At 41.2% G+C, this 12505-nt stretch overlaps 1 protein-coding gene across 3 annotated transcripts in view; it reads left to right on the top strand.

The window, feature by feature from the left end:
- The window catches only part of LOC311224760 (rho guanine nucleotide exchange factor 7-like), a 99917-nt gene that overhangs the window by 11826 nt on the left and 75586 nt on the right, over positions 1–12505 (top strand). The gene's annotated exons all lie outside the window — the stretch shown is intronic.

Below are 12505 nucleotides of genomic sequence, written 5' to 3'. Positions count from 1 at the left end.
GGAATGCCTTGCGATGTGTGTATAGAGGCAAGACAAGGCATTTTTGTTTTGGATTTAGTAAAAATCATAATTTTTGTTTTTTCCGGATTTAAAACAAGCTTTAGTTGCTGAAGTTGGGATTCTATTTCTTTAAACGTATTTTGCAAACTTTCCAGAGCTTTTGTCAACGTATTAGCACAACAGTAAATGACAGTGTCATCAGCATAAAAATGAAAGTTTGCATTTGGAACATTTTTGCCTAGATTATTGATATAGATTGTAAATAACAATGGTCCTAGAACAGAACCTTGTGGCACCCCCTTGTGGACAGATAAAACATCAGAATAAAAACCATCAGCCTGAACACATTGAGTCCTGTCAGCAAGATAATTACAGAACCAGCCAACAGCAGAGTCAGACAGTCCTACATTAATTAGCCTATGCTTCATTATATTATGGTCTACTGTATCAAATGCCTTTGAAAAATCAATAAAAAGGGAAGCACAATGTTGTTTCCTATCTAAAGCCCCAATTATGTCGTTTACTACCTTTGTAGCTGCTGTAACGGTACTGTGACATTTCCTAAAACCAGATTGATCACAAGATAAAATAGCATTGTTATATAAGAACTCCTTCAGCTGATTACTTACCAGAGTTTCTAGTATCTTGGCTAAAGCTGACAAATTAGAAATTGGCCTGTAGTTGTTGGGGTTTGAAGGCTCACCACCTTTTAACAGGGGTAGAACATGAGCCTTTTTCCAAATCTTGGGTATTTCATTACAAGTCAAGGTTAAGTTAAAAATATAAGTTAGAGGTTCTGCAATAAAATCAGCAGAAAGCTTTAAATAATAGGGATCCAGTTTGTCTGGCCCAGCTCGTTTTTTAGGATTCAAATTCTTAAGGGCTTTATGCACTTCACCAATAGAGAAGGGCTGAAAATCAAATGTATTATGTGATGGGGGCTCAGTTTCAAGTGGGACCTGTGTTGTGGTATTGTTTGTTACTTGATCAAAGAGAAACCCAGAAGAGACAAAGTGTTTGTTAAAGCAGTTGAGCATCTCAGTTTTCTCATACACAGTAGATAGACCAGATACAATACAGGGTGGAAGACCAGCTGTGCTATTTGGGGATAAGGATTTGATTGTCTGCCAAAATTTCTGTGGGTTATTTAGGTTTTCTGTTGTGAGAGTGAGATAAAAACTTGATTTGGCCTTCTTTACTAAGGAAGTACATTTATTTCTTAAACATCTAAAAGTGGTCCAGAGAGCTTCAGAGTTTGCCTTCCTTGCCTTGGCCCAGATGAGATTCCTTTCTCGTATGAGGTTGGATAAATCTTTAGAAAACCAGGGGTTATCCCTGCCCCTAACTCTATACTTCCTAAAGGGGGCGTGTCTGTCTACAATTGGCAAAAACATATCCAGGAAGAGATTCCATGCTAATTCAACGTCAGGTATTAAAGAGACCCTGCTCCAATTATTTAGGTACATATCCTGCCAAAATCCCTGTTCAGAAAAGTGCTTTGTATCACGTTTAATAATGTAGCGAGGTTTTGACTTCGATATCTTTGTATCCCTAACACCCGCAATAACACAATGGTCACTCACGTCATTAGGAAACATGCCTATCGAGGTATACTTATGAGGATTATTTGTTAAGAACAAGTCAATAAGTGTAGATTTTTCAGGACATTTCAGATTTGGGCGAGTTGGGGAGAGTATTAATTGCGTAAAATTCATTGAATTGCAATATGCTTTAAATTCATCTGACGCCGGAGATAACCAGTCCCAATTGAAATCACCAACAATGACTATTTCATTGTCCGTTAATTGGGAAATAATGTCAGATATTGCGGCTAACGTTTCCTTTACAGCAGAATTAGGTCTGTAACAGCCGACAACCGTGACATTGCAACCCTTTGATAATTCAATTTGTAAGGCGATTATTTCGAACTGCTTAGGTATAGATTTCGTTACTAACACTTTGGTGTGGTATTTGGATTTAACATAGACAGCTATGCCACCACCACGTTTAGGACGATCAGTACGACTTAAATTATAGCCATCAATGGAAATGTCGTTATCGCAAATAGATTTGTTTAACCAAGTCTCAGAAATTATAATGATATCAGCTCCCGTTGTCTGCGCCCAGATTCGAACAAAATCAATTTTCGGCAAGAGACTTCTAACATTTACATGAATGATGCCAAGTCCAGATCTTGCATTGAAGTCAGAAGGAGTCTGAATACAATGAAGATCAGGACCAGGATTTGGTTGAACATTACCAGAGATCATCAGCAGTAACACAACCATGCATCTTAATTTAGCCATTTTAGGGGAGTTACACTTTGAATTTACATCAGAGCTTAGAATGGAGTAGAAAAGAGAGTCCGTTGACATAGTGAAATAGTTTTTTAGTGCATAGTGACATATCATGGTAACAGACAATTGATCTGGGGATAAAGTCACAATTCTAGTAGGTCTACTACACCTGAACCTAGATAGAAAGGTCCAAGTGGATTTTGTGTGCTGGAGTGATAAACGAGACGAGAAAAGTTCACCAAGTCCATTTCCTTGCTGTTCCATTTGTGTTAGCAAATAGAACAGAGTTAGTACAGCGAACGCAACACGCATGATTTCAGCAAAAGTTCGATGCACAACAGAACGGCTTTGAACACAAATGTGTATGAGAGGGTAGGGGATTCGAGGGGTAGCAGTTGGACGAGACCAGGGGGAGGTATGAGAGGATCGCAGAGGGGTAAGGGGTCATTGACTAGACCCGGAGCCAGGCCCGGGAACAGCAAGCAGTGTGAGATGAGCAGACCGATTATAGGAGAGGAGTGAAGAGCAGCACAGTTGATGGTGATGCTTGGTGGTGTTTAGTCAGACGCAGTTGACAGTGACTCAGCTATTGTAGCAGCAAGCAGGAGTTTAGCAGTAAGCATGTAGTTCAGCTCAAAGATTGATTTTCATGTAGCATGTAGACTACTGTTGCTTCCAGACAAAATGATTGGGAATTTAATCCAGTTCAGCCGACATTAGTCGAGGTAAAAACAGAGACTGATTGATTGATTATCAATCAGACAAACTCACAACTCAGTTGACAGTGACTCAGCTATTGTAGCAGCAAGCAGGAGTTTAGGAGTAAGCACGTAGTCCAGCTCAAAGATTGATTTTCATGTAGCATGTAGACTACTGTTGCTTCCAGACAAAATGATGAATTTAATCCAGTTCAGCCGACATTAGTCGAGGTAAAAACAGAGACTGATTGATTGATTATCAATCAGACAAACTCACAGCTCAGTTGACAGTGACTCAGCTATTGTAGCAGCAAGCAGGAGTTTAGGAGTAAGCACGTAGTCCAGCTCAAAGGTTGATTTTCATGTAGCATGTAGACTACTGTTGCTTCCAAGAAAAATGGGAATTTAATCCAGTTTAGCCGACATTAGACGAGGTAAAAACAGAGACAAACTCACAACTCACAAACGTGCAGCCATCTTGGAAAGGGGCGTGAGTGGGAAAGGAAGTGGGCCGTCCCACAGGGGAAGATACAAGGTTAGAAGGGGTGCTCGATACCGCCGTCTTGTAACAAGCTTGATAATAATAAACAAACCTGTTCAGCTATAAAGAATGAGAGTACTGGAACAGTGTTAAATTCAAAGTGTTGTATTAACCAAAAAGAGGATCAAAATAAATGGGGCACCCCATAGCAACGTATGGTACGACAAAAATCATCTCAAACCAATAAGAACGGTCCTGTCAGCTTTACAGTCCATTAGCCCCAACATAAATGTTACCATGTATAATGTACCGTGTATAATGTTACCCTGTATGTTTACCATGTACAATGTTACCATATATAATGTACCGTGTATAATGTTACCATGTATGTTTACCATGTATAATGTTACCATGTATAATGTACCGTGTATAATGTTACCATGTATGTTTACCATGTACAATGTTACCATATATAATGTACCGTGTATAATGTTACCATGTATGTTACCATGTATGTTTACCATGTACAATGTTACCATGTATAATGTACCGTGTATAATGTTACCATGTATAATGTACCGTGTATAATGTTACCATGTATAATGTACCGTGTATAATGTTACCATGTGTGTTACCATGTATGTTTACCATGTACAATGTTTACCATGTACACATAGCTGTCAACACTCACGGTTTTACCGGGATTCTCCTGTTTTTCGACCCCCTGCACGGCCTCTTTACGGCGCACGGATTGGTACGTATTTTGTACTAATTATTATTATAATTTTTTTTACAAAATGGGTGCAATTCTCCTCCGTGACGACAGGTGGCAGCAGTGTAGATTAGACCGTTATCACAGGAAGTCAGACCGGGAGACGGTTGCGAGCCGAAGAAGAATAAGAACAGAACAGCGAGCGGATTTGCTCAGAGCTCAGGGGAGAGACTGATGCGGCACCGAGGGTGTCAAATCAACTTAGCCAGTGTCTCTTGATTGCCCACTCTGTGGCTTTTGTCTCTGGAACAAAGGGTTTGCAAATCTTCTGTGGATAAAACAATACAAAGTTACTGTGTATGTGATGCAGGAATGTGTAAATGTCTTGGTGAACAGCCGTTTGCTCTGCGCCTCGGCGTCCCCCTCCTTCACTCTGACGCCCAATTTCCTGAATGCGATTTATAAATAATAATTGATCCGTTTTAAAAGTTGTCGTGAATTGTCATGGTATGACAAATACAGTTACTGGTAACTCGCAGGCATTGCAGAGATATTGAGGAAAAACACAAAATCGCATTGGCTTTTTTTCTATCTCACATTTCTCTGTAGACACACTGTTCCAAAATGATATTCCCACTGCTAAATTAATGACCATAGGTATTTTTTTATAGCTTTAACCAGGGACCGAAACTAAAGCCCGCCGCCCGCCAGGGGCGGGCTGTTTTTACCTTTGGCGCATGACACTTAGAGGGCTGCCCGCCGTGTGGCGTGTAGACGTGTAGTTCATAACTTCATAACGATACTCTTGTGCGAGTACAGATTATAGCCGCTCGTCTTTTTTTTCTCCGCCGCGAGATCGTTAAAAAACTACAAGTCCCACATCGCACTAGGTCCAATCACAGTAGAGTGACGTGACTGGTTTCATGAGAAAAAAAGCAAATGACCAATCGGAAGCTATCATTTGGCTTGTTTACTTCCATCTGCTCTAGTCTATATCGGACCTCCAAGAGCTAACGTTACTGTTTAAACAATGACCCAGTCAACTATTCACTTTTAGTTTAATACATGACGAGGCATTGTCTAACGGTATCTAGCTGGCTAGCTACTGATAGCTGCTGATATCAACAAATGCTCCAGCAATAGTCTACTCGAGTGCATAATACCTCCGGTCCCTCGTTAGCTAGCTTAGCTAGCTTACGTTGATCCATCTGTCCCAGTAAACTAAATTGTCTTAACGTTATCTACCGGGCTAGCAGTAGCTACAGATAGCTCCTGATATCAATGTCTTATAACATTGATTGAATGCATATTCTAGCTGAGGGCATGTTGAATGTGATTTGACAAAAGAACGGTAACGTTATAAATAGGTCCAGCTGCATCGCCGGAGAATCCTTGCATGCTGAATGTAGGGTCTAGCTGAATATAGGGTCTAGCTGCAGGGCCGGAGAATCCTTGCTGGAGCTGGAGGCTACTCAAGTATACACACAGACAGTGGAGCTGTTTGCAGATAGCAAGCATTTTGACTTATTGCGTGGTGGCGATGTCTCGCAGATAATACAACTACAAGTATGATTATATAATATATATTTTATTTAAAAAATTTTTTTTTATATAAAATATATATATATTTTTTTTTTAATCAAAAAATGTTTGGCAGGTAAGAAATATGCTTGGCGGGTAGACTCTTCCCATCTACCCGCCACTGGCCGGTGAGTCAAAAAGTAAATTTCGCTCCCTGGCTTTAACGAGTTGTAGTATTAATATGTAGCCTACAGTGATGAAGGTATAAAGACACTATGGTAATACATTGATTGATTGCTTTTATAGTTTCACAAACACATCAAGACAAATCACAAACGCAAAGAAATAAAAAGAACAATAGTATGTTGCCAGACACTGTCACATCAATGAACAAACATACACCATGTCATATGCTTTACACTAAGGACGCAAGGGGCTGATTCTCTGACATATATACACACATTACATATATACACATACACACATATATATATATATATATAATATATACACCAGCGCCGCCAATAGATAAAAAAAATTAACTAATCAATCTCACAATTTTCTGTAATCAATCTAGATTAATCTAGATTAAAAACAGCATTTTTCTACATAAAACCGAAGCTTGTAACAGATATTTACTTGAGTAAAATCATGGAATTAATGTAAAATCAACACAAAGAAAGTATATTTAGATTCAAAGACTATTTTAATAGCTTTCTTTGAATACAGTTTCTCTCCTGTGAAATACAAATGTTCAACAAAACCATAATTTACATAGCATTTACACTCTAAGTAGGAAAAGTTTACCCTACAACGAATGGCTGGGTACATACAGGTTTTGACCAGCAGATGGCAGCGACGAGGCAGCTCCATTGGGAGGGGGCGGGGCCGGGTGGGAGGGGGCGGGCTGAGGGGGCGGGGCCAGGAGAAGGGGCGGGGCTAAACGTGCACGTTTTCTCAAAACGAAATGTTGACAGCTATGCATGTACAATGTTACCATATATAATGTACCGTGTATAATGTTACCATGTGTGTTTACCATGTACAATGTTACCATATATAATGTACCGTGTATAATGTTACCATGTGTGTTACCATGTATAATGTTCAGGCCTACCAGACCATGCAGCCTGCATGGTAGAGTTAGTAGTGTCCAACAACACTCAAACCTTTGAGCGTCCAAAAGGTGATAAGTCCTGGGTTGATCCACATCTTAGAAAAGGAAAGGAAAAAGAAGTAATCCACTGGGAAAAACCACTGTAGCTGAACTGTCCTTGGTTACTGGAGAATCTTTTAGGAGGCCTGGAAAAATCCCCCCTTCCTCTCACAATAGCAGTAAGCAAACAAAACTCCATGAGGCCATGATTCCAATCCAAGATGGCCCCCTGCTGGTTGGGACCGCCCCTAACCACACCCATACCTGGAATCTTAAAGGTCAAGTGACCCAAATATGCTGACATTGGCACATCCTAACATATTGGGCCCACACTTCATTTATCAACACATTGACATCTTCTTCATAAAGTAACGCATGTTACAGTCTAGCGGGATGCGGTCGGTATTGCACCTTGGGGACCTCAGACTCATTCCATATGGTATCAACAGGCTCCCTGGGTGGATAATGAATTAAAATATCGAAAAAAAGGAAAAACGACACAGAAATTACTTAAAGGGGACATGCATTATAAATGGCTTTTTTCTGTGTTTAGCATGGTTTTATAGTAATAGGGTTAGTATCAATGGGTCTGTGTCTCTAATTATCATATTGACTCATCAGTCTAGTCTCGAGTTCACGAGATCTTCCCTCACTCAACTAAGCTGTTCTGATTTGATGGTTTTGCTGACGTGAATATGGCACTGATTTGCATAACTATCGCCCTCTCTATGGTTGACAGCGACAGCAGAGCGAGTGGAATTATCTTCACTTCCTCAAACAGAGCGAGGCAGACAACGAGCGAGAGGGAGAGAGGGAGAGAGGAAGAGAGGAAGAGAGGAAGAGAGGAGCTTCTGTCTGGGAAACAAATCCGCGCGCGAGGAAGCAGCAGTAGCACATACTCATTTACACACAACCTGGGCTGGACCTCGCGTGGGGAAGCAGCAGTAGCACATACTCATTTACACACAACCTGGGCTGGACCTCACGTGGGGAAGCAGCAGTAGCACATACTCATTTACACACAACCTGGACCTCGCAGGGAAGCAGCAGTAGCACATACTCATTTACACACAACCTGGACCTCGTGGGGAAGCAGCAGTAGCACATACTCATTTACACACAACCTGGACCTCGTGGGGAAGCAGCAGTAGCACATACTCATTTACACACAACCTGGACCTCGTGGGGAAGCAGCAGTAGCACATACTCATTTACACACAACCTGGGCTGGACCTCGCGTGGGGAAGCAGCAGTAGCACATACTCATTTACACACAACCTGGGCTGGACCTCGCGTGGGGAAGCAGCAGTAGCACATACTCATTTACACACAACCTGGACCTCGCAGGGAAGCAGCAGTAGCACATACTCATTTACACACAACCTGGACCTCGCGGGGAAGCAGTGGAGAGATAACTTTATGCTCCGTGTCCCTCTCTCCCTCTCCCTCTCCCCCCTCTCTGTCTCTATCTCTCTCTCTGTGCCAGTCGCAGACTGTGTGGATGACTGTCACTCAAAGTGCTTATGGGCGGAGCCAGGCCAACACAGCCTGAAATCCAAAGGGAGAAAAATGTGGCTTTTGAGTACTTGATTAGAAATATAAAACAATGAATTTTTTGGAGAAAAAAAACATACAGATGTGTTCAATAGACTCTCAGGAATTGTGTAAAGTTGCCCAAATAGTGCAAGGACTAGCAATGCATGTCCCCTTTAAGTCGTTTTTGGCACTGAACGACTTAGGCCCAGAAACTACTTAAGTAATTTTTAGCAACCAAAGTGTTAAGATAGGAATTTCTTTTTACTGAATCTTTTCCAGTATTTTACTGATAAATGGTAGATTTGATATTGGTCTGTGGACCGGACTGGAGATGTGTGATGCATGTAAAGTTACTCATGGTTACATTGCATACTCTACTGAGATCGGTTTCATTTCCACCTCCACTAGTAATGATATTAGATCTGATTGAAGTTATTTTGTTCTCAAAAAACAGAGCAAATTCCTCCCATTTAGCTGTTGAGGAGGGTGGGGGGGTATAGACGGTGTTTAAATAGCAGCTGATCGATAGTGGGTAAACAGTAGTAGTAGTAGTAGTAGTAGTAGTAGTAGTAGTTGTAGTAGCAGTAGTAGTAATTGTAGTAGCAGTAGCAGTAGACCAGGGTGTGTCATACATTGTTTGTGTGGGTTGCTCCACAATTCAACATCTGATATGATTATGATTACCTGTCTAAGAAAAGTAATCACTTACTGGTAGCTGACGACTGTTTAGGATTATTCCCAGTTCCATGAGTTGGTCTCTAAGGTGTTGTGTGTCTTAACTGTATGCTCAGTGTTTTATGTTTTAGGAATTCAGTTTGCTAACTTGTGATTGTAGTCAGAGGCCCAATCAGTGATCCAGATGTAAACACATGGGTTGCCCCGCCTCCAAAAATAACCAATAGAAACGGAGACAGTGTTTGCTGTATTTTGGGGCCATTAACACTATGGTGTCCGTCCACGTATATATACGTGTTACGAAAAAGAGCGTTGTGGACCAGAGCCACGAGTATATACGTGACGAGTTGTTATTGTTTTATTCCTTATTTATAACGCTTCTTAGGTACCCGATCCACTAGCAGGATCTTTTCACATATTTGATTTTCGAAACATGCAGTCCCGCTTAGGGGCGCCATCGCTCCACTGCAGTATCATTATGTGAAAAAAAAAAAATGCAAGTACAGTTCTGTGGGCGGATCATAGTTCCTTGATTCCAAACGAAGCCCCTCCATCTTGGATCAGCTTGCCGAGCGTTTTTTTCAGCGTGGAATAATGGGATTTATGATTAGCCAATGTGCATATCGATCTACCAGAATCCGATGACTGGTGAGGAAATGCTGCCGGCGATCACATGGCCTGACGGTAGGATAATATTACCCCAAATTACAGCTGGATTGGACATTGTTTTATAATGTAACGTTATCGGTCAGTGAAAATGCTATATTGAACGCACACTGTATTGCTAATCAATAATAATAATCGGCGTTCCCCGCCGCCCCCATTTCATCCATAGATGCTCTGTAATAGTCCGGATGCTACGTAGTTTGTTTTATTTCATTCGTATATATACAGCAGAAATGGCGTTTGATATAATGGCGCCAACATTTAGCCTTTTTGGCAGCCTCCTGCAGAAAAGCCTAGACGAAAAGTGCGATATACCTTATATTCACGACGCTATAAAATGACAACCAACCGATGGATTTTTATTTTCTTTAAGCCATTATGAAGGCACGGTTTATGCACTCAAGTGACAATGAGAATGGACAGATAGCAATACTATAAATGATATATAAAGCTCTTAGAAAGTACATCGGTTTGTTTACAATCTGCTGTCCTCTGAGGCCTAAATCGCCCCGCCCCGCCGGTCGCCATAGTGTTTGTTGGGGATGGGTACCGAATTCGGTACTTTTGAGGTACCGAACCGAAACACGTCGGTACTACCGAGTATCTATTCAAGTGAGATACGTTCACACGCACAATATATGCTTACCTAGGATTTGACTTGATTCAACAACAAAGCAGTCAAGTTTCAAGTTTCAAGTTTCTTTAATAGTTGTCATACAGAAGTACAGAATACTTTCATACAAAATGCTTCTTACTGTTACGCTCCAGAGACTGTGCTAGACAAGATAGTATCAAATAACATAGTATAGCATGTAATTTAGAAGAAAAAAATGAGGTCACAGTGTTCGGTATAGACATATGTACAATGTTCTGAGTTACCATATAATATACAATACTATGCAGTGTACTAATGTACAGTACTATATAGTGCAAAGCAGAAATGGGATGAGGTACAATTTAGGTACAATTTACAGTAAGGTGTACGAGTTGTAGTGCAATCCTTCATCAATAAATATAAAGTGTGGGGAGTGGGTGCTACAGTGTGTTTGTTTAAAGTGGGTGTGTGCTATAAAGTGTGTGGAGTGGGTGCTACAGTGTGTTTGTTTAAAGTGAGTGTGGATGTGTGTGCTATGTGCGTTTGGTGGTTGTTGTTGTGTAGTGTTCATTGTTCGTTTAGCAGCCTGATGGCCTGGGGATAGAAGCTTCTTCTGAGTCTTTCTGTGCTCGCCTTGAGACTCCGGTATCGCTTGCCTGACCGCAGCAGTTCAAAGAGGCAGTTGTTCGGGTGACTGGAGTCTTTAATGATTCTCTTAGCCTTGCCCTTGCAACGCTTGTTGTAAATGTTCTGGAGGGTGGGGAGCCCCCCTCCAATTGTGCGTTCGGCTGAACGTGTCACTCTTTGTAGTCTGCTTCGGTCTTGTGCAGTGCTATTCCCAAACCAGGAGGTGATGTTGCCGGTCAAGATGCTCTCTATTGTACATGAGTAGAAGTTCTTAAGGATCTTCTGACTGACTTGGAACTTCCTTAGGCGCCTGAGGAAGTAGAGGCGTTGTCGTGCCTTCTTCACAACACTGTCAATGTGTGTGGTCCATGTCAAGTCCTCGGATATGTAGGCTCCGAGGTACTTAAAGCTGTTGACTCTCTCAACCGGTGCCCCGTCGATGCTGAGGGGGCTGTAGTCCTTGACCCCCGACCTCCTGAAGTCCACAATCATCTCCTTTGTTTTGCTGACGTTCAGGGAGAGGCTGTTTTCCTGGCACCATCCCGCAAGTCGGAGCAATGGCAAGCCGAAAACTGTCGAAATTGTAGTTATTTGAAGTTTGGATTTTTTTTTCACGACTGAGGTAGGTAAATACAATTTCTTGAGACTAAAGTACAGAAAAAAGGTACCGTTGGGTACCGGTATCGATTCATAGGTACCGTATCGGTTCAAATGTGAAAGGTACCCATCTCTAGTGTCTGTGCGTGCATACAGCTGTGTGTGTGTACTGTACATGCTTGTGTGTGTGTTAGGGCTGACCTTCGAAGCTTTTTTTGGCAATCGAAGCTTCGGGGCCGAGCTTCGATTTTAATTTGAAGCTTCGAAAAAAAAAATATATTTTTTTTTTCTTTTTTTTTTTTTTTTTTTGTCTTATGTTGTGGGACTTGTACAGCACTTTCATAAACTTTGTTGTTTTTAAATGTGCTCTATAAATAAAGTGGGTTGGATTAATTAATTAAGTAGCCCCTTTCGTGACTGAGCCAACAAGGTTTCACTCGGCTGTGTGATTTAATTCAAGGTGGATCGCTGTTGTCGTTTGAACAACTTCAGATTTCATGGGAACTACCAATCCCCCAAATCAAGAATGTTTAAGATGAATGAAGTAAGATTTTGATTATTTGAAATATGGCCTGTGTAGACTAAACTATGCACAGAATTATGTCAGTCTACAAGGTCCGGATTCTACATGGTCCGGCAATGTAGACCTTGTAGACTCCACTACAGACCAATTATCAGTGAATGTTCATGCATTTTTAAGAATGGCAACTTCCACAAAAAAACAAAGAACTCACCAAAACATCTCAGTAGCACCTTATCTAAATTTTATTTCCTATTTTGTTTATTCATCCCAGTATCTTTCTTTCTTATGTGTGGAATTCTACAAGGCATGTAGGTGTATATGTATTTGAGGATGATATCCTTCAAACAGGCAATAGTGATGATATAATTTGGGCAGTGCTGAGCTGGGTTACTTTCCTCCAGTGTATTTGTCCCCCGGCCCC

The sequence above is a fragment of the Notolepis coatsorum genome (assembly GCF_963971535.1).
Source record: "Notolepis coatsorum genome assembly, chromosome: 3".
Classification (NCBI taxonomy): domain Eukaryota; kingdom Metazoa; phylum Chordata; class Actinopteri; order Aulopiformes; family Paralepididae; genus Notolepis; species Notolepis coatsorum.
Note: the sequence above shows the minus strand (reverse complement) of the source record. Positions and strands in the feature narration are given on the sequence as shown.